General features: G+C 42.3%; 1 protein-coding gene across 1 annotated transcript in view; it reads right to left on the bottom strand.

Moving 5' to 3' along the window:
- GPC5 (glypican 5) overlaps window positions 1-26,036 on the bottom strand; it is a 1,030,278-nt gene that overhangs the window by 802,968 nt on the left and 201,274 nt on the right. The window lies entirely within an intron of this gene.

Consider the following 26,036-nt stretch of genomic DNA (forward strand, 5'->3'; position numbering starts at 1 on the left):
TGCTGTCATGCAAAATGTAAGCTTAATTACATCTATTTCAAATAATAAATTCTATTAACACCAAGAAAATTATACATCTGTCACTCTGAAATAAGCAGATATAAATACATATGTTGTGATAACTGCCTATCATGCTGGCCAATATTGTCTCATTGTCCTCGACCATCTATCTTTATCCACCTGTTGTCTCTTGTCTTACAGCTAGATTGTAAACTTCTTGGGGTAAAGACCATCTTTTTTTGGTTTGCTTGTTCTGTGTTTGTACAGTGCCTGGCACAATGGGGTCCTTGACTAGAGCTCATTTAGTAATATTTGGCACTATGTTGTAACTTTTGTATGAAAGAGGCTATCAGTTCACCATTATATCTCATTATTCCTATTAGTCACTGAGGTACAAATCATGGTAATATATATTATTAAATAGGAGATGCTCCATACCCTAGACAAGATATTAATTGGATCATGGTTCTGTACCTTGTGTGCACCAATGTATTACTGAAAGACTAATATCATATGTGAATTATATTAGAAATATATTTCCTATAAACACTCAATTTCATAAAAAAGAGGGAAGGAAAGGAAGGAGACAGGAAGCCCCACTTCTCAGGATCCAACCTCCAAAGCTGGGACACCAGCCAATGGGAGCTGCAGAGCAGGTGCTGGGAGCAGGGGCAGCACTAGGGCCGGCTCCAGGGTTTTGGCCGCCCTAAGCAACCGAACAAAAAACAAAAAACAAACAAACAAACAAAAAGCCGCGATCACGATCTGAGGCGGCAATTTGGTGGAAGGTCCTTCGCTCAGAGCAGGAGTAAAGGACCATCCGCGGAATTGCCGCCATATAGGTGGACGTGCCGCCCCTCTCCAAAGTGGCCGCCCCAAGCACCTGCTTGACAAGCTGGTGCCTGGAGCCGGCCCTGGGCAGCACACGGAGCTTCCCTGATTGCCCCGCCACCTAGGGGCCACAGGGACATGCCAGCCGCTTCCAGGAGCTGTGCAGAGCCAGGGCAAGCAGGGCAATTCTGCCTTAGACCTGCTGTGTCACCAACCAGACTTTTAACGACCTGATCAGCAGTGTTGACCGGAGCTGCCAGGATCCCTTTTTGACCGGGCGTTCCTGTCCAAAACTGGATGTCTGACAAGCCTAGTCTTGCTACCAGAGTCTGTCTATAACGTTAACTCTTCTTATTTGCTTGTTATCTGAGCAACTCAGACTTGCATACTAATATCATGCAGTTCACTGCATCCAATCTGTCTTTTCTAAATGTTCACTGGTGGCTGTCATTTTTGAACCATTAATTTTACATGTGTGCTGAATCTACTATTGCCTTTCCTCACTAGCTCATTCCTTGTTGTCACTCTGTTGCTTCATTAAACTGTTGTGCACATGAAAAATTCATGTCTCCAGCGGCCTATTCTACATTATCTTGTCTCCAGTGGCCTATTCTGCATATAAGTAATATGATTTTAAGACCAAAAGGCCTGCATTCCATTTTCCTTAAATATATCCTGGCACGCTAGGTACCATGGGGAGGAGGGTTGGGGTGGGGGGATATTTTCCCTCTTCCAAAACAATCTTCAAGGGGCCCCAAATTATTATCAAAAAGTCCAAAATATGTATAAAGTTATGCCGTTTTAAGCAGTGGAACAGCAGGAGACTGGAGAGTCTTCATCCTCTATGTAAAGTTATACAACATAGCAAACTACTGACACGGTAGTTACATTTAAATTTTTTTAAATCTTATAATCCAGTATTTTCCAGGACTATAACTAGCCCCTGGAATCTTGTTTGTTTTTTTTAAATAGCAACATCCAAAAGCTGCAAAACAGCCACTTGCGCCCCACCCCAGTAATAGGACTCTAGAACCAACCCTGTACTCTGATAGAGAGGGGAAAGTCAGAATTTAGATCTCGGAAAGATCTCTGATGAGTTGGGGATTTACAAATCTGTGGGGGAAGATCTCAAAGAGGGAATGAAATAGCTCAGGTATGTGGAAGAAGGAGGGCTAAAATCTTCTACAGAAATTAAATTAAACAAGATTAAAAAGTGTTTTCATGTGTTTGGACTGAATTTGCTTAAACAAATACTGCAGAATATTTAGGGTGGGGGGGGTCTCAAAAACTGGTAGAATTCCAATTCTCACAGTTCAGTCAACCCTATTGTCATATAGTCAGTATGATATTATGCACAGTTTGTATGCCACAGTATGATGATTGCGTTAATTAAAATATCTTGTAATGACCATGCAGTTAAATTGCAATCATCACCACACACAAACTTTATGGTACTTTAATTCTGCTTCATATAATACCATAAAACATCTACAGTTATTTACAATTGATTAAAAAACAGAAGCATATCAAATCTTCTTCACATTTATAGTGCTGTGGGAAGGAATAATTAGGAATGCAATTATCCATCAACAATATTAGAAATTAGTCTCTAATTTAACCTGTCCTATTATGGAATGTATCCCATTGTTTAATTTTCTCATGCTATAACATTAGGATTATCAGACTTTAGGATTAGCATTAAAATTCTTAAACTTAAACTTTGTCCAAGTCTGAACTAGTTTGGATTTAATTTAAAGAATCAAGAAAAAAAAAGAAGTGGGATTGCCTATTTTAAAAGATGAGATCAAAACTACCATTGTCCCTTAAAAATAGGGGATGGGGTAAAATGGAATGGAATAAAATGAACAAGCAAGACCTTTCTGATGAGAGCTAATCAAATGGCAAAAGGAATTTCATTGACTGATGGAACTACTTGGTAAGCAAATATAGTAGCTAAGTAAATAAACAAAATTGGAGGATGTCTTGTTGAAGATAGGACATGAATCTATGTATATGGCAGCTCTATCTGCTTGTATATAGGATTAGGGGCGGATGAGTGCCATTGAAGCCTAGGGAAAGATTCCCTGGGATGGAAGCCAGCAGATGAAACCAGATCTGGTTTCACCTGCCTAATGTGGGGTTTCTTACACCATACTGTGAACCATCTGGTACTGGCTGCTCTCAGAGATGGGATACCTGGCTAGATGAACCATAGGTCTGATCCACTATGGCAGGCAATTCCTAAATTTCATTTCTACTGATTTGTGTTAATATGTGAGTATTTTACAACCCTTGATATTTACCAAGGCCCATCATCCTTACTCTAGGCCGCAAGAAGTTATATGTAAATTGGAGGAATGATAAGTGACAGTACAAGGTCATTTCAGGCAAAGCTGGGAAAAGAACCCAGGCAAATAATATGGCTGAACCAAACTGCATGCACTTTGTCATAGTGCATTTCAGAATAAAAGTGTCTAATCTATGTGCTTGGTTATATTGTCTATAACCACTTCTCTAGCCCCTAGACTATACCACTTTGCCAGAAATAGAACCCAAGAATCCTGATACTCAATATTCCACTTATGGATAACAAATAGTTGTGTAACCCGCTAAGAATGGTCTTCCTCTTGGAGCTTCTCTACAGAGGATAACAGCCTACTTCTACTAGTAATTACTCCTCTAGTTCCAGGAGAAGAAGGGCTGTGGATGTGTAGCTGTTGGGTTCAAACCCTGCTTCAGCAGGGGAACAATATTGAGATTCTATAGGCAACCTTTCTTCTGGCATTTCCTAACTTTTGCTTTGCAAGTGTATTGGCTTGACTTTGCAAGCTTTTTGTTCTTTTTAACATAGTGTTTTGATATGGACTATATTTATGTTATCTTATTTTAAATTGGTGCTAATTGGGTGACTGGCTACCTTAGAACATTGCCAGTAGCCTACAGAGCCTTTCAGCGGTAGGCCACTAGCTTGAAGAGAGTCCAGCTACATATAGGGATTAAAAGTTGTTCCCATTTAATGGATGTTTGGTAGCCTTTAGATGAGATAAGTTTGGTTGGTCTCAGGTCCATCTCCCACATTACAAACTCACTGTGCTTTGCAGTAAATAAAATAAAAAAAACCCAAAACTCATGAATGATTTGACTCTTGAGGTCGCTACTGTCTAAAAACAAAGCAAGAAAGGGAAGGGCTGGATGAAATGTGTTTATTTTTTTAAAAGTTTGTGGTGAACTGAGTTTTAATTTGCTTTCTAGCATTGCACACAAACTATATTTCCTTTCAGTATTCACAATTCTTCCCTGTAAAAATACAACCAAAAAAATCCCAACAATTATTTCCAGGGCACAATGAACTTTATTCTTCATGGAGTTGCCAAGATATATATGTAATATTTTCAGGTATGTATGGGTAAAAGAGAGAGAGAAGGATAACCAATGTACACATTCCTTCTATAACATCAATAGTGCAATCAGTTTTAGAGAGTAGAGGTAGTACTGTATAGCATCTTTCCTCCATTGCTAACCAGTATAAGTTTTTGGCCATTTTTGATCACCTAACTGTTGAAAACAAAGATTTCTGATATCAAGATTTACTGCTCTTTTACACTTGCAATAATCTCCAACTGAGCTAATACTGGGGAGTGCAATACTTCACAGTGTTTGACTCTAGTTAACTAACTTTTCTCTTCTTACTTAAGCCACAAGAGGGAGCACCATCATTTAAATAATGCTTGCAACCACTGACCATGCTTTTACAATTTGTGGGTTTACAATAAAGTATTTGACATTAAACTTCTGTTTACAAGCCCAACTCAGGGGGGGAAGGGGAAGATGAGGAAGGTGAGGGAGAGAAACAGTGTAAAGAAGAAAGAGAGACTATGTAGGTGCATGGGTGTGTGAATGAGAGACTTTTTAACTTTTAAAACATTTTTACTAAAAATCAGTACAGAAACAGTGAAAAAGAAGAAAACAAATTATAAATTCAAAAATAATTACCCACCCTAAATAGTACAAAATGCATTTCACATAGGCAACTGATGAAAAAATTGATCCAAATTGCTTATAATAGTAGAATATCTAAACCTCAAATGAAACCACTATAAAATCTAAAAAAAAATTATTAGGTACTGGAAACCCCAGTATCTAATAATTTACATTGTCTATTTTTTAAAAATAGCCATCTTTGCATGACCCAAAATAAAATTTGCAAGGCATAACACAGATCTGTTTATGACTCTATACTTCACAGTAACAATAAATACAGTAGGAGAAAAATCAAAGGACAATAACCAAAAAATACCCTGACGTAAGACAAATAATAGCTGTAACCTGAAACAAGAAATGGATGAAAAACAGTGTCCTTTGTATCACAAAAAGGACACAACACGGAAACCTCCAGAATCAAATGATGCACAAACACATTTGTAGAGATAGCCCAATGAAGAATTCTCTACTGGAGATCACTCATCCTCTTCGCAATCCAAGGCTTGTATACAGTTTACGAGGCTGGCTGGCATCCATCATCAGAAGCTGGCTTCCAAACCATATCAGGATAATCAACCAGTATTTGAAAATGACAAATCTTTACCACAAGCATATACAATGACTTATGGCCTGAGCTAGTAAAAGTAAAGAAGACCCACTGAAGGCAAGCAAGCTGCCAGGCTTGTCAACATCCCAAACCACAGCAGGAGCAACAGGCAAGAAAACAGAAATGTGAGTATAATCAAGAACGGCTCGCTGAAGGAGGCAACTGTCTAGCCTGACAATCCTGCCCCCAGGAAGGGCTGATTTAACCTTTGATAAAAACTGAGAAACCCAGTGAACAGAATGAAAACCAAGCCAAGACATTTGCTGAGGCCAATATAAAATTAGTAAAATCAATTAAATGAATCAGTTTCACTACACCTGTTGCAGTAAAGAAAGAGACAAGACTCCTAGAAATAAGACTAGGAATCCTCATAGCAAGGTTATAAACAAAAAGTTCTGTAAGCAGACCTGAGAACTCCAGCCACTTATCCTGTAGCCACAGCTTAAAAAAAATCTCCAACCATTAAAGGTCTTTGATAAAAACCGGATAACACTTCAAAATTGAGGCACCCAGGGTCAAACAAATAAAGTTCCTGATCAAAACCCAAACCTGCTACCTACTGAAGAAAATCAAAGGCTAGTTGCTTCCAAGGAACAGGTTCATCCACAAATAACTGCTGCAGAGATTGTAACCGAAAAGTAGCGATTCTGCTCAGAAAAAAAATCAATGAGATCTTAACCTCCTTCCACAATGGGCAGATCACCCAAGAACCCAGCAGAAGTGTGTTGCTCATCCCACAATTTATGCAAGCTGAGAAGTCTGCTCAAAAAAGTGCTGACATTCAGTCAAAACCTGGGCAACACAATCATGAGTAATAAATACAATCACACGGTTAGCATATGTGGAGACTTTCACCAGAGTAGAAGCTGGAACAGGGAGAGAAAGGCCAGAAAGACACGTTCACAACATGCATAACAGAGGCTCAATAGAAAGAACATACAATAAACCAGACAGGGAACAATGCCGTCTGATTCCCCTACAGATTGGAAAGGGGGTGCTCAAAACAGCATTCACCTTAAGTAGACTATAGATTCCACAATACAGTAACTGAATGTAGGAGACAAACATAAGTCCAAAACCAAAAGCACAAAGGATGCAAAACAAATCCATGATCTACACAATCAAAAGCCTTCTTTTGAAGAAGGGAAATCAATCCAATGTGCAAACTAAACATTTTTGAGGCAAAATTACATCCTGCAATAGGAAAAGATGATTGAAAATTTGGGGACACTATGGTTTTATCAGGGTGCATGAGTAAATCAATCACAGTTTCCAGTCTGTTTGCCAACCTTAGAAAAAAGTTTATAGTTGGAGCAAAGCAGGGACACAGGTCTCCAATTCGTCACCTCCCCAGGGTCTGCCCTCTTAGGTGACAGGGTAAGAACTGCTCAACAACAACTGAATGGCAATATCTTCTCTCTGATGCTTTCCTGAAAAACCTGTAGCAAGGGTCCAAAAGGCCTGATAAAACTCAATAGGAAAACAATCAATACCAAGTGCTTTTCCTTGAGCAAAGCCATTTAGAGCAGAAGTCAATTCTGACTGTCAGGTCCCGTTCAAGTCTGTCCACATCCAACATTGAGATCCTAGGAAGATCCACAAGGAGCTGCCAAGTCTGAAATGGACACACAGGCTCTGATACATACAGGTCTGAGGGGGAAAAAGAAAATCACAGCAGAATTCCTAATCTCCACAAGATCTGAAAGCACTTGGCTCTTCCACTCTTCATGTTTCTTTGCCAGGCCAAAGAAAAACTGATTAGGCACATCCATTTGAGAAAGGCCCTGAAATTGGGCTTTAACCACTGCACCCCGAACTTTGCTACCCAACAAGTCCCATGGGAGCTGTTTTTTATATTTCATGCACTCATACACAACCCAGCATCATGGCTTCCCTGAAAGGCTTTTGCAAGTTCTATAATCTCCAACTCTAACTCCTCCATGCTCTGGTGAAGACCCAGGGTTGTCTGCTGCATGTATTGGTGACAAAAACATTTAATATTAACTTTACCTACCAACCACCATTGCCTCAAAGAGGGGAAACATCCTTTGAGGCAACTAAGGCTCCCCAAAAATAATTGAAGAAGTCCCAAAAGTGAACATCTTGCAGAAGACGAGTGTTAAAATGCCAGTATGGGAGACAGTCTTGCACAGAAGGAAGAAACAACAGAAATAAGACTGAACCTTGATCTGAAATCCCAGTAGGGTCTATACAACTAGAAAACAAAAGAGACAAATGATGGGTAAAATCATAAAAATGGTCCAAGCAGATGGTAGAGAAAGAGCTAACACTCAACCAGGTGTACTGCTGTGCATAAAGGTGAAAATATCACTACATATCAGTCAGGTCAGATGTCTGTAAGAGTTGTACATTGCTGAGCAGACAGTAGCTGTAGTTCCAAATGATTCCTATCCAATCTCTCATTAAGAGTACAATTAACATCACCCTCCAAAATTAAAACAACACTAGTCAAACAATCTGTTCAAAGAGAATCCAAACTTAAAAAAATAAAAACCACCATCTTCCCTGCCAGTAGGAGAATAGAAATTAATTTTTTAAAAAGATGATATTGCTCAGAAGTAGCTCAAACTGTCAATAAATGGCCTGGAATAACATCCTGCACAAACCACCAAATCAGAGTTCACCTTGTCCATAAAAAAAAAAAAAGGCGAACACTGCACCTCCAGTGGACCCATGGCTCTGAAAAAACCTCACTATCACGGGATTCACTCACCACCAGGGGCACCTCTTGCTACCCGCTAGGGATTGGCTCCTTCTAGGTGTTGCACCCTCCTCTGATGGTTTCTCCACTCATCTCTGCAACTCCAGGTGCCCCTTCCAGGCCATCAAAGTATTTCAGGGTAAACTGTCCCAGGCATCCATGCTCCACTGCATGGTCTGTGCCACTTCCTTAGTGGCTGGTAGGGGAACCCTGACCTGCCCTTTATTCCAGGTTCCAGCTCAGGGGTCCTCACTTCAGCACCCACAATCCACACTATCCCATGCCTTTCTGCTTTTTCCTGAGCCCTTCCTACCTTTCTGGCTCTCCCCCTTTCTAGGTTTGCTAAGCTAAACTCCCTCCTCCCAGGGAATGACTGTAGGGTAATTGCTTCTATAGCCCCCAACACACCTTCCTTCTCCCAGGGAGTGACTGCAGACTCCCTCCCGGAAGCCACTTGTGCTCTCAGCTACTGAGTTTCATACAGGCCCCTCTGTTCCCATCCAGTTGAACCTCATCTAATTAATCGCTGCTCCTTGGTTCCTCCTCCAGGTGCAGCCTAGGGAGTTACCTGGCCCAGCTAGCTACCTTAACCCCTTCAGACCTCATGTGGGGCGGGTACCCCAATGCATACCCCTGTCCAATCAGCAAGCCAATCAGTTTGGTTGCCTGCATCTGTGGGGTGAGTCTCTTGCAAAAATGAAACCTCTACCTTTTTCTGTGACAGGTACTCAAGAAGAGCCATACATTTTTTAATGTTCCTGCACCCATTTACATTCAGAGATCCACAAAATTGTCCATCAGACCAATACACATCAGAAAAAAAGTAAGAAAAAGACAAAGAAAAAATCTATAAAAACAAAAACACAACTTCAAACACGGAGACACATCTCTTAGTACTGAGCAGACAACAAAAACAGGTTAAGGTCTGGAAACCAATCTGCCATCTTGACTCCATGTTTCTCCCTAGTCACATCCAGAAACCTACCAATAGCATCCAGAGTGTATCCCCGCTCAGGGAGTACAGGTCCCAAAGAATCTGTGAGTTCATCATCCCTCACATCAACTTCGAGATGGGATCCTCAGAGAGGCTGGGGGGGCTTCTGGAAGTGAGGGGGCAATACCTGAAATTCTCCACATCCCCAACCAAAGAACCACCCTCAAAATTGTGCTTCCAACTGCACTGACCAAATTAGCCTGCTTTGCAGCACCCTCAGAAACTGGAGCCTTTTTTTGCTTTCAGGCCTTCTCAGCAAGCCAGGATCCTCTGCCAAGGCCACAGATTCCACAGCAACAGGCTCAGCCTCCATTTTGCAGTCAGGCTCAATAGCCACAACCAGTAATGCTATCTCCCCTGTGTTATAAAGGGGGCACAACTCCCAGGAATCGACATCTGGAGCTTGTTGGGACCCAGCCTCTGCAACAGCCACCCATCCTATGTTTTACTCTCAGAAACCCCCATATTCCCAGGCAAGAGGTCACCATTCCCCTGGGGAGCCTGCCTCTTCTTAGGGCACTGATTAACCAAATGTGTCAGACACCCACAATGAAAACAGACCATGTCCTCAGTGGCAAGAAACACAATGCAGTCAGACTCTTCAATCCTACACTTCAGGGAAACTTAAATTCAGAAGCATTGTTTAATATCACATAAACCTGCCTATGAAAGGACAAGATATGCCAAACTTCTGGGGATTTGCAGCCCAAAGGATCCTCCTAATAGGTCTAATGATTGTACCATAACTTCCCAGGTCTCTAGCCAGCTGCTCATTTCCTTACAAAGGAGGAATATTAGAGATAGTGACTTTAACAGCAGGTATTCAGAGTGGCACTATAATGACAAAAACACCCCACACAACAGTGCCCGCCACAACCATCTGCTTAACAAGGCGAAGCATGGCAACAAACACAACAGCTTTTCTCATGCAGGAGGGATAGCTCACATTTTTAAACCGTGTCACTTTCCTCACAACTAGAACACACTTCTCCACAGAACCAGAGTCTGGAGACAAAATCCGCAACTCATGGTGATGGGTTAAACCCTCAGAATCCACAACAAACTGAGGTCTCCGTCCCACCCAGGGCTGGCTATGCCAGCCCAAAGGGCAGACAAAAGCCTGCTAAAACAAAAGAAATCCTGAAATTAAACCCACAACCACCACAAAACTAAACAAACACAAAAAAAGCCACAATCCATTTCCTCAACAGCAAAGCACACCCACTTTCAGTCTCACCCCCAAATATTCCCACAATCCTCTGAGAGACAGACAGACAGATGGACAGACTGACTAACTGGTTTGAGGCAAACTTCAGGCTCTAGCATATTGGGGCAACAAGATTTTATTGCAATGTGCTGGTTTTCTCTCAGAAGGAGTAAGGAGAGAGAGACTAAGGGTACATCTACACTACAGCGGGGAGTCGATTTAAGATACGCAAATTCAGCTACGTGAATAGCGTAGCTGAATTCGACGTATTGCAGCCGACTTACCCCGTTGTGAAGACGGCGGCAAAATCGACTTCTGCCGCTTTTTGTCGGCGGCGCTTACTACCACCTCCGCTGGTGGAGTTAGAGCGCCGATTCGGGGATCGATTGTCGCGTCCCAACGGGACGCGATAAATCGATCCCCGAGAGGTCGATTTCTACCCGCCGATTCAGGCGGGTAGTATAGACCAGACCTAAGACTACACTGAAAAAGCAAGTGCAACAGAGTTGCAATACCTTTGGAGCAGAGTGAATCCTCCAAACTACAGATATTTGAAAGGGCAGAGAGAAAGATGTGTGTAGGATCTAGGAAAAGGGGGAAGAAAATAGAAATGGAAAAATGACAGAAGTGTAAGAATACTCATAACAGAAACGATATAAGCAGAAAGAAAAAAAGAATAAGAGAATACATTGGAAGACAGAATGAGTGAAAGAAGAACCAAAGAAACAGAAAATGTTAATAAAAAGAGAAAGGAAGGAAAGAAAAACAAGAACACAGACAATTTAATTTTAGATAATTTTGTTTGATTACGTTTATTTACAATGTATTTTCTCACATTTTCCTTGTAAGAGATAAATTGAAAGGAGAGGAAGGCAAAATAAAGTAAATGGTGCTGGAATCTTCAAGCTACTCTTTGCCTGATGGCTTCTAGTGTTGAGTCTCACTCTGCATCATGTCACCTGGCACCCATCTTTATGATCAGCAATTGGATCAGAGCTTCCCCTTGTAGCGGCTGGACCTCTAATGGGACCATTCAAAATGAAGTGGCCCATTAACACCTCTACAGTCTAGGACGAAAAGGGGGTTGGTGTGTTACAGATTGCTGCAATAAGCCATAAATCCAGTGTCTTTATTAAGGCCATGATTTTTGGTGTCTAAAACAGTTATGAATTTTAACTCCTGGGCTCGTCTTTTGAAAGTGTTGTGCATGTTTCCTGTCAGCCTGGGAGCTTAAATTCACAACTTTGGTAGATATTAAAAATCATGGTCTTAATAAAGACACTGAATTTATGGCTTATTACAACAATTTGTAACCCACTAACCCCCCTCTTTGTCCTATGACTACAGGGGTGGTAATAGGCCCACTTCACCTTGAAGGGTCCCTTAGAACGGTGATTGGCAACCTTTGGCACGCGGCCCATCAGGGAAATCCGCTGGCAGACCGGGGCGGTTTGTTTACCTGCAGCATCCACAGGTTCAGCCGATCGCGGCTCCCACTGGCCACAGTTCGCCATTTCAGGCCAATGGGGGCTGCGTGATGCAGCGGCCAGCACATCCCTCAGCCCGCGCTGCTTCCCGCAGCCCCCATTAGCCTGCAACAGCGAACTGCGGCCAGTGGGAGCTGCGATTGGCTGAACCTGTGCACACTGCAGGTAAACAAACCATCTCGGTCTGCCAGCGGATTTCCCTGATGGGCTGTGTGCCAAAGGTTGCCAATCCCTGATGTAGCACAAAGCTTGTCTCTCTCACCAACAGAAGGTGGTGAAATAAAATATATTACCTCACCCACTTTGTCTCACACAATGGGAGAGTTATTTTTATATGGAAAATGATATACCTTTTACCTTGATTTTTCCTAGTAATTTCTTTGTTCTACACACTTGACTAGTTATTTCCTTTTCTCCAGTATTTCCTTATATGAAGGAATCTTAAAAGTAGGTACTAGAATTCCAGTAGAATATATATTTTACAGGATTTCATGTATGAACATTTTCTTTAGTTTTATAGTAATTTCCTAGATTTCATTTCCATAAGGCTAATGAGACCTAATTGTACTGCTTGACAGAGCTATTGTAACTGTGAACTGAAAACTTCTGTATACTAAAAGCACATATTCAACATCACAAGTTCGCTATGAGTAGTGATATTGCTGTGATGTGGTCTCACATTTTGCTTCTCTTTTAATCACCTTTAATTTCCCTCACTGAATAAAATAAAATAGTCCATTAAATATGAATTACCTAACAAGGTTAATTTGTGTCTTCTGCTCTTTAATTAAAAACTCTTCAGTGTTTCTGATTCATTTTGTTACAGTTTCTATAGTTTTGTCTGGTTAGGACTCTTATTGGTATGCTGAAACCTTAGCTACTCTCAGAGCAGAAAAATGGTTTCATGTTCTGAATCTTCTATTCCCAAATGGGGGAGGAGGGGATTTATTTTTTCTTATAGCTTAAAAGTGAAGGGAAATCCTGATGTACTAAGCCAAGTTTCCCTGCTTCCAGAATATAGCACTGCCAGTTCAAACTGTTCAAAGGCTGTTCAACAAAACTGCTTCCTCTGAAGCCTGCCAACTCTCCCACTCAGAGGCTGCTTCAATATATGCCAAGGGTTTCATTTATGTTCAGTGTATCATCAATGAGGTTCTACTCTGAAAAGTAATTATATAAAAACACCTTTCCTATTCCACAGATCCTCTCCTCATGTATATTTAGACAGTCATATCTTCTCACTCCAGTGTCTAAGATACATTTTACTGCTGCTTATTCCTGGTAGCTCTGCCCATTCAATACAGCTATGAGGGACTGAGCTCATTCTGTGTTTTCTTGTCCATCATCATCAGAATTGTTTATTAAATTCCAAATACAGAGCTAGTCAGGTATATGTGTGCGAACCTAGCGAAATGCAATGGAGTTGTACGGGTCTAACTGAAAGCAGCAATCTGGCTATCAAACTTTTATCACTGGTGTCACCCATTTAAAATATGTAATCTTAGGCTATGTCTACACCACGCTTTTGTCTGTAAAACTTTTCTCAGTGAGGGATGTGAAAAAAAGCACACCCCAGACCAACAAAAGTTTTACCGACAAAAAGCAATGGTATGGACAGTGCTTTGTCAGTAGGAGACGCTGTCCCACCGACAAAGCTACCGCCCTTTTTGGGGGTGGGTTTTTTTTTTTTTTTTGTCAGCAGAGAGCTCTCCTGCCAATAAAGAGTGGCTACACTGTGTACCTTACAGCAGCACAACTGTAGTGGCACAGCTGTGCCACAATAAGGTGTGCAGTGTAGACATAGCCTTAAGATAATTTAGCTTAGCTTAATAGTTTGCTGAAGCAAATTGACCTGTTTCAGTATGTCCTCACAATGTGTGTACATACGTCCAATCAAGCTGCAACTTATGTTCCAAAACTGTGAAGGAGAAAGCAATTTTCTAAGTAAAGCATATATGTCAGTAAAATCATGCACACTTACAACAGTCATAATGCAGTATTTCACTTTCCCTAACACACTGTAAACAATTACTTAAATAACCTTATGGTCACCTTTTCCTGTTAATAAAGGAGCAAAATCCAGTGAAAGAGGCGGAGATGGGAATAGACATACCATATAAACAGCCTCACACTTGGGAGAAGCCATGATTTTGTTCAAAGCTAGAATCTCTTTTTACCTCACGTTTAGATGAGAATGCACTGAAGATGATTATATTAACTCTGGCAAGATGTTGGCAACATCTTTAGTGTCCCTACTCCCCCCCTCATCCCCCAGTTAGTTCTCTATCACCTTATTCACTAAAACAGTGATTCAAACATACCAAACTTTAGCTAGTCTCAGGGAGGGGCAGAGTTTCATACTTGCAACACTTCAGGAAGAAATTACTACTTATCTCACACAGAGTAACTACAGCCCTAAGTGAAGTTCTCTTTCCCATTCTTCCTGTTGTATTCATGGTGGGCAAAATTCACTTCTGTGGCACATACACCACTGAAATCCCATGTAAGCACTATTTTGAAAGCTAAGTAGTATTTGAATGGTTGAAAAGCCTGTGCTGAGCGTCTGATTAGGCATGAATTTCACCCATGTCTTTCATCCTTTGTACTGTAGGCATTATCTTGGATATGGTTTATTTTCTGCTTTTCATTTAATTTCCCTCTCTTCAAAATACCATAATTAGTTGGGTTTTTTCCTCACCTATTTCTATTAATTTATCAGGTCATAGGCATTTCCAGCTGTTTTGGGAACCTTCTTGTGTGGGCGAGAGGATAACTAAGTTATCTGAATAAAGTAGGTCAAAAACAATAGAGCTGCATTTCTGGGTCTGGCAATGGCTGAAGTAGAGTGTGCAGCAGCTTTTAATACGGATGATAAAAAAGGTAAATCTGAGGCTGCACACCTGTTGCCTATTAACAGGATCTCAGTGCATGCTGGATCTCTTTACTCTATTAATGACTAATAAGTCCATGGATTTCATTGGATCATATTTTTTTTCAGAATGATCATAGAAACATAGAATTTAGGGCTGGAAGGGACCTCAGGAAGTCATCTAATCTAGCACCATGCTCTGAGGCAGGACTAAGTATACTTAGACTATCCCAACAGGCATTTGTCTAACCTGTTTCTAAAACCCTTCAATGATGGGGATTCCACAACCTCCCTTGGAAGCCTGTTTGAGTTTTAACTATTTCTGATAGCGAGAATTTTTTTCCCTAATAACTAACCTAAATCTCCTTTGATCCAGATTAAGCCTATTACTTCTTGTCCTACCTTCAATGGGCATGGAAAACAACTGATCACAATACTCTTTATAACAGCTCTTAACATATTTGAAGACTGTTCTCAGGTCCTCCTTCCGTCTTCTTTTCTCAAAACTAAGCATACCCAGTTTTTTTTTTAAACCTTTCCTCATAGGTCAGATTTTCTAAACCTTGTATAATTTTTGTTGCTTTCCTCTGGACTCTCTCCAGTTTGACCACATCTTTCCCAAAGTGTCACACCCAGAACCAGAGACAGTACTCCAGGGGAGGCATAGGTGTAGTTTGACTTCTATATTTGGGGGGCTGGGAGTGGCTCCAGTTAGGCCACGGGGCAGCGTGTGTGGGGAGGGACAAATTCTGTGCCTGACCAAAGGGGCGCCATTTCAGATGGGGGGGGGCAACTTTAACCATGATTCCAGGGGCTACTTAGGCAACTGAAAACACCAGTGTTTTTGCAGATAATAACTTAGAAATAACTGACAGGAGCACTGCATCTAATTCCTATATCAAGAAAGAAAATGAAATAAATATTTAGACTCACTCAGCTCTAATACTAACATGTTCTGACATCTTGTGGCAAATCACTTATGGGACACTGGTTAGGTTTAAAATTGTAATGTAGATTCTTACTCAGATACTCTTACTAAAGTCAGAAGGGACTATCATGATCATCTAATCTGACCTCCTGCCCATAGGCCATAGAACCTGACCCACTCACTCCTGTAATAGACCCATAACCTTGGCTGAGTTACTGAAATCCTCACATCATGGTTTAAAGACTTCACGTTACAGAAAATTCACCATTTACACTAGTTTAAACCTGCAAGGGACCCCATGTCCCATTCTGCAGAAGAAAGTGAAAAAACCTTGTGGTCTCTGCCAATCAGACTGGGAGGAAAATTCCTTCCAGACCCCAAATATGGTGATCAGTTAGACCCTGAGCATGTGGACAAGACCCACCAGTCAGATACCTGGGAAAGAATTCTCTATAGTAACTAAGAGCCCTCCTTATCTAGTGTCCCGTCTTCAGCTGTTGGGGATTTTTTCTGCAGTCAGTCGCTGATGGACCATGTAACACTGTAGGCACTCATGTCATACCATCCCCTCCATAGACTTATCAATCTCAGTCTTGAAGCCAGTTAGATTTTTTGCCCTCACTGCTCCCCTTGGGAGCCTGCTCCAGAATTTCACTCCTCTGATGGTTACAAACCTTTGCCTAATTTTCAAGCCTAAATTTGTTGATGGCAAATTTAGATGTATTTGTTCTGGGATACACATTGCTGCTTATCTTAAATAACACCTCTCCCTCCATGGTATTTATCCCTCTGATGTATTTATACAGAACAATCATATCTCCCCTCAGCCTTCTATTGGTTAGACTAAATAAGCCAAGCTCTTTGAGTCTTTTCTCAGAGGATAGTCATCCTATGATCAACCAATGCAGACAGCTCTTTCTCCTCCACTGTCACTTCCAACTGATAAGTCCCCAGCTTATAGCAAAAATTCTTGTTATTAGTCCCTAAAAGCATGACTTTGCACTATTAAATATCTTTCAGTTTCTATTGCTCCAGTTTATGAGGTCATTCAGATATTGTATGGTATTCTGGTTTTGTGTCATCTGCAAATTTCATGTGCACACTCCCACTTTCTGTGACAAGGTCAGTAATAAAAATGTTAAATAAGTCTGGTCCCAAGACTGATCCCTGAGGAACTCCACTAGTAACCTCCCTCTAGCCTGATAATTCACCTTTCAGTATGACTTGTTGTAGTCTTCCCTTTAACCAGTTCCTTATTCACCTTTTAATTCTCATATTAATCCCCATCTTCTCCAATCTAACTAATAATTTCTCACATGGAACTATATCAAATGCCTTGCTGACATCCAGGTAGATTTGATTTACTGCATTTCTTTTGTCTAAAATATCAGTTATCTTCTCAAAGAAAGATATTAGTAACTTTGTTACCACCTCTTGAATTCAACAATTGAAACAACTGTAGAAAAATCTACAATTACTTTCTATCATTAGGCTACTTACTTTTTACAGTTCACCAAGCTTGGAACAGATTATTTAGGGCTTGGCTACACTTTCAAGTTAGAGCACATTAAATCAGGCCCGAGTGTCCTAACTCCTGAGGTGTCCACATTGGCAAGGCACTTAGAGCACTGGACTCTGCAGCTGGAGCGCTCTTGGTAATCCACCTCCACGAGAAGCTTAAAGCTTGCTGCGCCCTGGCTGAAGTGCCCAGGTGTCAGTGCGGATGACGTGTTGCATTACTGCATTGTGACTGGCCTCCAGAAACATCCCATAATCCCCTGAAGTCAAGTGGCCACTCCGGTCATTGTTTTGAACTTGGCTGCAGGCATGCGGATATCCCCTTTCAAAGCTCCATTTCTGACAGCTGGTATGCTTATTTGCTCCAGGACACAAAGCAAACCATTAGTGTGGAATGCTGCTGCCACTGAGGCTGGCATTTGTGCCTGTGTGTGTGTGAGAGAGAGAGGTGGGGGAAGGGTCTGCTGCTGTCTGAATTTACAAGACAGCATGCTGACACACTCTCCACCCCCCTAAATCACACTGTCTCTCCGCCCACATACATACAACACACTCCCTGTCACACTCCACCCCCACCCTCCATTTGAAAAGCACGCTGCAGCCACTTGCACACTGGGATAGCTACCACAATGCACTGCTCTCTATGGCATTGCAAGAGCTGCTAATGTGGCCACGCTACTGCAGCTGACAGTGTAAATACACGGCAGTGTTTTCCCTGCTACTGTCTCCGAAGGCTGGTTCAACTCCCAGCGCTCTACATCTGCAAGTGTAGCCAAGCCCTTAGGAAACATCCTAACAGCCCTTTCTTATCTTAATCGCCTGTTAATCACTCTGTTTATAAACAAAATTCTGACTCCCTGCCTCAGGAGCGCAAGGTGAGAGCAGCAGTTCTCATGACTCCTCTGCAGAACTTGTTACATGGCACACTCAGACTGCCTGCCTGACGCTTGCATTTTGGGGTGGCTACACCCCCCATGCCCTCACAAACTCTGCCTATATCCCTGGCCTCTGATACCCGCCACCCAGGAGTAGGCAAACAACAAGTCAAGCGTTGTGGATTCAGCAGCAACATATTCCCTCATACAAAGCGCCCTGGTTCGGCCTCAGTAGTGACAAGAGTTGGCAATGATAATGATCTATTGTATACATACGGAAAAGAGCACTTCCCTGTGGCGGTTATTCCCTTGGAAGTAAAAGGAAAGTTTAGATGGCAGCGAGTAGAGATAATAAAGTCTTTGCCTCATTTGGTAATGTTAGGAACAGACTGGACCCCACTCCCCTTATGTAATAGAAAGATGATAGGGGAATGGACCCCAACTGGTGGGTCCATGCAAAAAGCTCACCTGTTTGGAACCTCTAGGGAGTCCTCCAAGTGCAGTGGGTAAGAAGCTTGGAAAGATGCAACACACTGGAGGACTTGGGGGGAGAAGGAAAAGACAAGAAGGGGGTAATGAAGCAGAAAGTGCTAAATCAGGGACTCCTAGAGGAGAAGGACGGCGGAGGCTTAGCCAACTCCCAAGAGGAACAAGTCTTGGGCAAGGCACAGGATGGAGAACAAGCTGAAGAGAAATAGAGAGGTCCTTAATGGGTGAACCTACCCTAAGAGTCCCAAACCAGGGGCAAGATAAGCCAGGGAAAGAGAGGGACCCTGATATTCATGCAAGTAGATATTTACCAAGAGCTAAATAAACTGGAGGAAAGATCAGAGGGGTGTGACTGGTGGAATGACCTATGAGGCTGAGGCAGAGATGTGGGGAAAACCTCTACCCTCCAAGTATACTTTTCTGTGGATGGAAGGCAGAAGACCCTCACCAGTGGTACACGGAAGGCCAGTCCTAAAAATAACAGGAACCCCTAGTAGAATCCCAATCCCGTAAAGAGGATAGAGCACTGGTAGCAAAGATGACCAACCTCTTCCTGAGGTAAGAAAAGGCCTGATGTGAAATAAGTGGGGGTGGTGTGTGATAAGGTACTATTAGTAGCACTATGGTCAATGGGTTTGTTGCAGCACTGGGAAGAGTGCAGGGTTAATTAAAGTGAATTATACACTTCCTGTTGGGAGATTATGAGCACCTGGGTGGTAATCACTAGGCTAATGAGGTAATTGGTCAGATATTAGGGAGGATATTAGTCAGAGGATCAGGAAGCAAGGGTTAGCTCAGAAGGGAAGCTGAGAAGGGGAGCCTGGACTGAGGAATGAAGGTGGCATGGAAGCTCCTCCTTGCTGTAAGCCTGCATTACACTGTTACTTTGTAAGAAAAGAATATATACACATCTCAGTGTATGTTTGTGACCATGAAACCACATGAACTATCCAGGCAGTGGAGTACACCAGATAGTGACAGAGACGCCCTGTGACATCCTTCTACTCAACCACTGGAGTCTGATCCTCCTCTTCTTCTGTTGCCAGTACAGAATAACTGTTCTTTACTTGGTGGACAGGGAACCTGGGGAGGAATAAGCACTGTCAAGATGACCAACAGCCAGTCTCTTTCCCACAGAGCAGGAAGTTCTCCTTCCTCCTCTGTTGCCATTGTAGTCCCAGACATTGCCATATGCATCTTGTCAATGAAGTTCTTCTGCTCCTGGATGCAATGAAGACAAGCCATGTCATTCTTACCTACTACCTGTGGGACTGCACCAACAGACGCCTCTTCCCTGGCTTCCATTGGCAGGTAGATGCAGGCTGCATTTCTAGCAAATCAAGGCTAGGACCTGGGTAGAAGCTTCAGGGTTCAGGATGCCTGTTTGGCCAAGGACCCCACAGGTGTAGGCAATGGAAGAGTTAGCAGTGATGTTGGTGATATGCTGTTTTCCTCCCATTGCAGATTTTTCCTTATAGAGTATGTTATAACTATAAAGGGAAGGGTAATAGCTGTCCTGTGTACAGTACTATAAATCCCTCNAGGAAGGAGGGGGGATGGTTAATTTCTCCCTGTTGTAGATCCCAGGGAGGGACCTGGGTAGAAGCTTCAGGGTTCAGGATGCCTGTTTGGCCAAGGACCCCACAGGTGTAGGCAATGGAAGAGTTAGCAGTGATGTTGGTGATATGCTGTTTTCCTCCCATTGCAGATTTTTCCTTATAGAGTATCTGCAAATTAAGGGGGCGAATCCTAACTCTCTGCCTTCTTCCATTGCCAAACTCAGTTGGCTAACTCCGTTAGTCTTCCAGCTGCCTTCATCTCACTAGCTATGTGTCTATATAGCAGAAGTTTTAAATTCAGTCCACATTGAAATATTTTATGAACCAGATTAAAATTTTCCTTGTATTGATATTTTTACATACTTATTAACCAGCATTAGAAGACAAATAAAGAGGTAGAGTGAGATCTTCAGCTGCTGTAAATTGGTGTAGTTCTACAGACTTCATTAGAGCTATGCCCCTTTACACCACCTGAGGCTGTGTAGTCCATAGTGTGGAGTTCAGTGCTCTGAGAGGAAGCCAATACAATTCTTGCAGAGACAGTTGTTGCTAGTCAGAAAGTGCAGCATGTTTGTATTAATGATCTTACCGAGCTGATAAAGCTCTTGACTCTGACAAGTCTGTTGTTGCTTATACTAAAAACACCTCCATGTTTACGTAGGACAGACTTAGTCTTTTGACCACATCTCAGGGGGAAATTTCAGTATCATCAGACAAAATAGCTTGTAGAGGGTTTCCTATATCTGTGAATGAAGTGCTTTAATGTCCCATTATTATCTTATGGAAGCCATAGTTAGTATATCCATTAGTAGATAGATTTCACTCTCTGAAGATCCATTATGATGTCCTAGTTATCACAGATTTGACTGGTATGTTTGTATGTGATTGAGGGTGATGGTGTGGTTTGAAATACTCACTCTCCAAAAATCCTTTGGATTTGCCCCTTATTTCTTCTTTCCAAGCATGAACTATCTTGAGGAACCTGATGGTCTTACACTGATAAAGACCTCCAAAAAACACTCCTCTTCCACTTCTGAGCTCCACAATGAAACAGGCAGAGCAGAGGAGATACAGACAGGCTACAAAAAGGGGTTTTAACAGCTGCCAGACAGGTGGGAGATCTTAAACACCATTAACCCTTCTTCGAAGTGCACTTGGGGACTGGCCCAACCTGACTGCATTATCTTTTGGCCTCCTGGAGCACCCTCCTTACCCTCAGAACAGTTCTCAATGTCTCTCTACAGAAATTAATAGGAGCCCTTGTTCTCATGCTGGCTGCACAGAACCTGAACAAGAGCTAAGGAGTTATTGAGTTAGTGTTCAAGGATATCCAGTATGTCCTGTATGCAAAACATGTTTGTTAGCAGGGCATATTCATCCACTTAGCATGGTGTACTCTGTTGCAAAATGGAGATGATTTCTGTGGCAATACAGTGTGGCACACTGAAAAATTCTGCAGCAGATTCAAGTCATTTCAAAACATGATGGATTTTTTAAAAATTAAATATAAGAATAAATAATGTATGCAATGTCATATTCCTCTGTTATTTACGTTGCAGTTGCATACAATTTACTTGGGCTGTCCTTCAGTATTCAATGTGCTCCACTGTAGGTGACTTCACAGCAGTTTCCCTACTGGAGGGCTGGAGCTTTGGAGTCAGGTCAGTTACAAATGATAGTTCTGTGGAGCCGAAAACAGCATTGGAAGCAGAGTCCCCAGTAATAACATAGTGTTCTGAGAAGTCTGTTGCCCACATCGCTGCTCTACAGATTTCTGAGATAGGGACATTCTTGAAGAAGGCGATGGATGAGGAGATCGACTTCATGGAGTGCATACAAATACTATCTGGAGATATCATGTTAACATTGATACCCGATAACATTGTCTAATGCAATTCAAGACCCATTTGGAGAATCTCTGGGCTGACATTACTGAGCCCTTGGATCTCTCCACAACAGAGAGGAAAAGCTTTGGAGACTTTCTAAAAGCCCTTGTCCTAACCAGGTAAAAGGCCAAGGCTCTCCTGACATCTAGCATGTGTAGTACAGCGTTCCTGTTGTCACGGTGAGGCTTAGGGTAAAAAGTCAGAAGGTGGTTCATGTGGCACAGGGAGGTTACCTTAGGAATGAATTTTGGGTGTAGCCTGAGCATAACCTTACCCCAAAAGAATACTGTGTAGGGGGGGGATGTGGCATCAGAGCCGCTATTTCTCCTATTCTCCTAGCCGAGGTGATTGCTATCAGGAAGAACGTTTTCACTGACAGAGATGTAAGTGAACAGGTGGCCATGGGGTTCAAAGGGAGGTCTAGTCAGGCCTTTCAATACCTGGTTTAGCTCCCATGTAGGGATGGGATGTCAGGGTTATGGAGAAAGGTTTATTATACACCTGAGGAATCTTTTTGTGGGTGAGTGTGATAGCACTGAGTATCCTTCTACTTGTCAGTGGAAGGCTGCTATAGCCATTAGCTGGACCCTAAGTGAACTGACAGATAGTCCTGAATTTTTTTAGAGTCAGTACATAGTCTAGCATGTTTGGAAGAGTTGTGGATGATAGGGAAATTTGTTGGGAATCTGAAACCTGGACCATTTTTGCAGGTAAGTACGGCATAATGAGGATGTTCTGCTGTATAGTAATACCTCTTTACCTCCTTTGAGCAGGAGTTTTCTATGCATTGGAACCATGAAGGAGCCAAACCTTGAGTTGGAGACTCCCAGATTGGGACATAGAGTGCATCCTTTGTTCTGTGAGAGGAGATATGGAGTGGATTGGTGAGAGCTTGGGTGGGCACGTTGTGAGCTGTGACAGGTAAGGGTACCAAGTCTGTCTCAGCCAAGTGGGAGCAGTCAGGCTGATGTGTGTACCCTCCCTTTTTATTTTCAATCGGATGTTTGACAGTAGGGCTAAATGAAGGAAAGGCATAGAGAAAGGCCCTGGCCCAGGGAAGAATAAAAACATCGCCCCCATCCCTGCTCTGGAGCAGTAGTGTGAACATTTCTTGTTTGGGTAAGTAGCAAACAAGTCTGTGGTCAGTGCCCCCCAGGGTCCAAATAAGTCATGAAGTACTGCTGGGTTTATTTCCCATTCATGGTCATGTGGGAATGTGCAACTGAGACTGTCAGCTACCGAGTTTTGTGTGCCCAGAAGGTAAGCCACTGATAGTGTAATATCATGAAAGATGCACCAGTTCCCAGCTTTATCGCTTCTGCACAGCCAGATGGCGACCTGGCTCCACCTTGTCGATTTATATGAACATAAGAATGGCCACACTGGGTCAAACCAAAGGTTGATCTAGCCCAGTATCCTGTCTTCTGACAGTGGCCAATGGCAGGTGCCCCAGAGGGAATGAACAGGTAATTATCAAGTGATCCATTTCCTGTTGTTCATCCCCAGCTTCTGGCAAACAGAGGCTAGGGACACTATCCCTGTCCATCCTGGCTAATAGCCATTGATGGACCTATCCTCCATTAATTTATCTAGTTCTTTTTTGAACCCTGTTACAGTCTTGGCCTTCACAACAGCCTCTGGCAGAGAGTTCCACAGGTTCACTGTGTGTTGTGTGAAGAAATACTTCCTTTTGTTTGTTTTGAATCCTGCTGTCTATTAATTTCATAGAGTAACCCCTAGTTCTTGTGTTATGAGAAGGAGTAAATAACACTTCCTTATTTACTTTCTCCACACCAGTCATGATTTTATAGACCTCTATCATATCCCCCCTGAGTCGTCTCTTTTCCAAGCCAAAAAGTCCCAGTCTTATTAATCACTCTCCATATGGAAGCCGTTCCATACCCCTAATCATTTTTGTGACCCTTTTCTGAACCTTTTCCAATTCCAATATACTTTTTTGAGATGGGACAACCACATCTGCACACAGTATTCAAGCTGTGGGCGTACCATGGATTTATATAGAGGCAATATGATATTTTCTGCCTTATTATCTACCCCTTTCCAAATGATTCCCAACATTCTGTTTGCTTTTTTGACTGCCGCTGCACATTGAGTGGATGTTTTCAAAGAACTATCCACAATGATGCCAAGATCTCATGAGTTGTAACAGCTAATTTAGACACCATCATTTTAGATGTATAGTTGGGATTATGTTTTCCAATGTGCATTACTTTGCATTTATCAACATTGAATTTCATCTGCCATTTTGTTGCCCAGTCACCCAGTTTTGAGAGATCCTTTTGTAGCTCTTTGCAGTCTGCCTGGGACTTAACTATATTGAGTAGTTTTCTGTCATCTGCAAATTTTGCCACCTCACTTCTTTCCCCTTTTTCCAGTGGTAGCACCCATGGCTGGCCATACCATGGTGGTGACAGGGCAGCCTGAGGGTATACCTGAGGAGCCTCCTATTGGTCTGCACCATAGGGAGCATGAGAGGATTAGTGGGAAACTGCTTCTTCTGGCTAGCTGTCTGATTTTCCACTAGAAAATGGAGGTGCATGGCAGAGTACTGAAGAAGACTCCTGCACTTGGAGAAGACTGGATGCCAAGGTCCAGGTGCTGTGAAGAGGACACTCTGGTATATCAGATAACCAGAGGTGTCTTGAGTGCCGAAATTCCAGCAGTGCTGACCAATCTGGTGCCACTGGTGGTACAGAGGGATTTGAGGCTCTCGCCTGCATTAACCACTGTGACCGGAGTCCTAATGGGGAGCCAGCTGTGGTCACTCAATTAGGGTAAACTGCAAAGAATAGGGCAGCAAACCCCAAAAAGCTGGTGGACATTCCAATACTTAGATTTACCAAGCCAGCATAAAACAGCTTCTTTATTACCTTACTGGTTACTCAGAAGTCCAAACAACACAGTTCCCTTAAAGTAATCCAGCCTCAGGCCTCCATCCAGGTACCCACGTCAAATATGATGATTTCTGAAAATCTTATTTCCTCTCAGGTTATTCAATATTACAGATCCTACCCAAATACATGCTACAGCCAATTCTTATTAACTAAACTAAGATTTATTAAAAAACAAAAGAGAGAGTATGGTTAAAATATCAATATACATACAGACATGAGTTCAATTCATTGAGGTGCAGATTCATAAGGGAGATGGTGAGCTTCGTAGTTGCAAAGAGTTCCTTTAGAATTTAGTTCACAGGTCATAGTCCAATGTTCAAATCTCATATTCAGGACATAACTGGGACCTCAGTCTTGCGACTCCAACTTCCCCTGTTGAAGCCAGATCTGAGATGACAGAATCAGGACCCAAAGATCTTTTATACAATTTCATGTCTTTTGAAAAGTTGGAATTCCTCACGGAACAAAAGGTAATTAGGATGACTTTGAAGGAGGTCGACCACCAGTACTTAGCTATATGAATTATCGTAAGACCATTTGCTTGTTCCTCCACCATTCACAGTACATTTCAAAGAGAGATGAATACTGAGATATCCCGTGTTTACAATTCATTTACATGATATGATGTTCTTTTGACCTCTGAATTATCAGAATACAGCATAGACAGGGATTGTTGACTACATTGTCCACCCTACTCATACATATGTAAATACACAAAAACACAAACATTACCTCTCCACATGTCTTCAGTGGGCAATTTATTTTGAAAGATGTTTAACCATTTCTAGCCATGCGTCACAATCGCTCCATTGCCGGATGGGGCATCGATGATTGTGCCAATAGTACAGTGCATATCAATAATGTCTTCTTACTGGCTCCTATCTTTGTCTGTCAGTATTGTCGACTCGGTACCTGTGCCCATCGGGTCCTTAAGTGCGTCACTCCAGATCTTTGTGAGCTGTGGGTACCGTGCTGGGATTGTCTTGGTGCTGACAGTACTCACAATACCGAGTATGCAAAGATCTTTTATGGCTAGCTCAGGGTTTGCTCTGGGGACGCAACAATTTTTTTTTTTTTGACAACTTATGAGAGGGGTCCGCAGCTGATTTTTTTTTGACCCACAGTCCTTGAATGCTTAGGGTTGTGGGAAGATTCATGCCTGCCAGGT

The sequence above is a fragment of the Trachemys scripta genome, chromosome 1 (genome assembly GCF_013100865.1).
Source record: "Trachemys scripta elegans isolate TJP31775 chromosome 1, CAS_Tse_1.0, whole genome shotgun sequence".
Classification (NCBI taxonomy): domain Eukaryota; kingdom Metazoa; phylum Chordata; order Testudines; family Emydidae; genus Trachemys; species Trachemys scripta.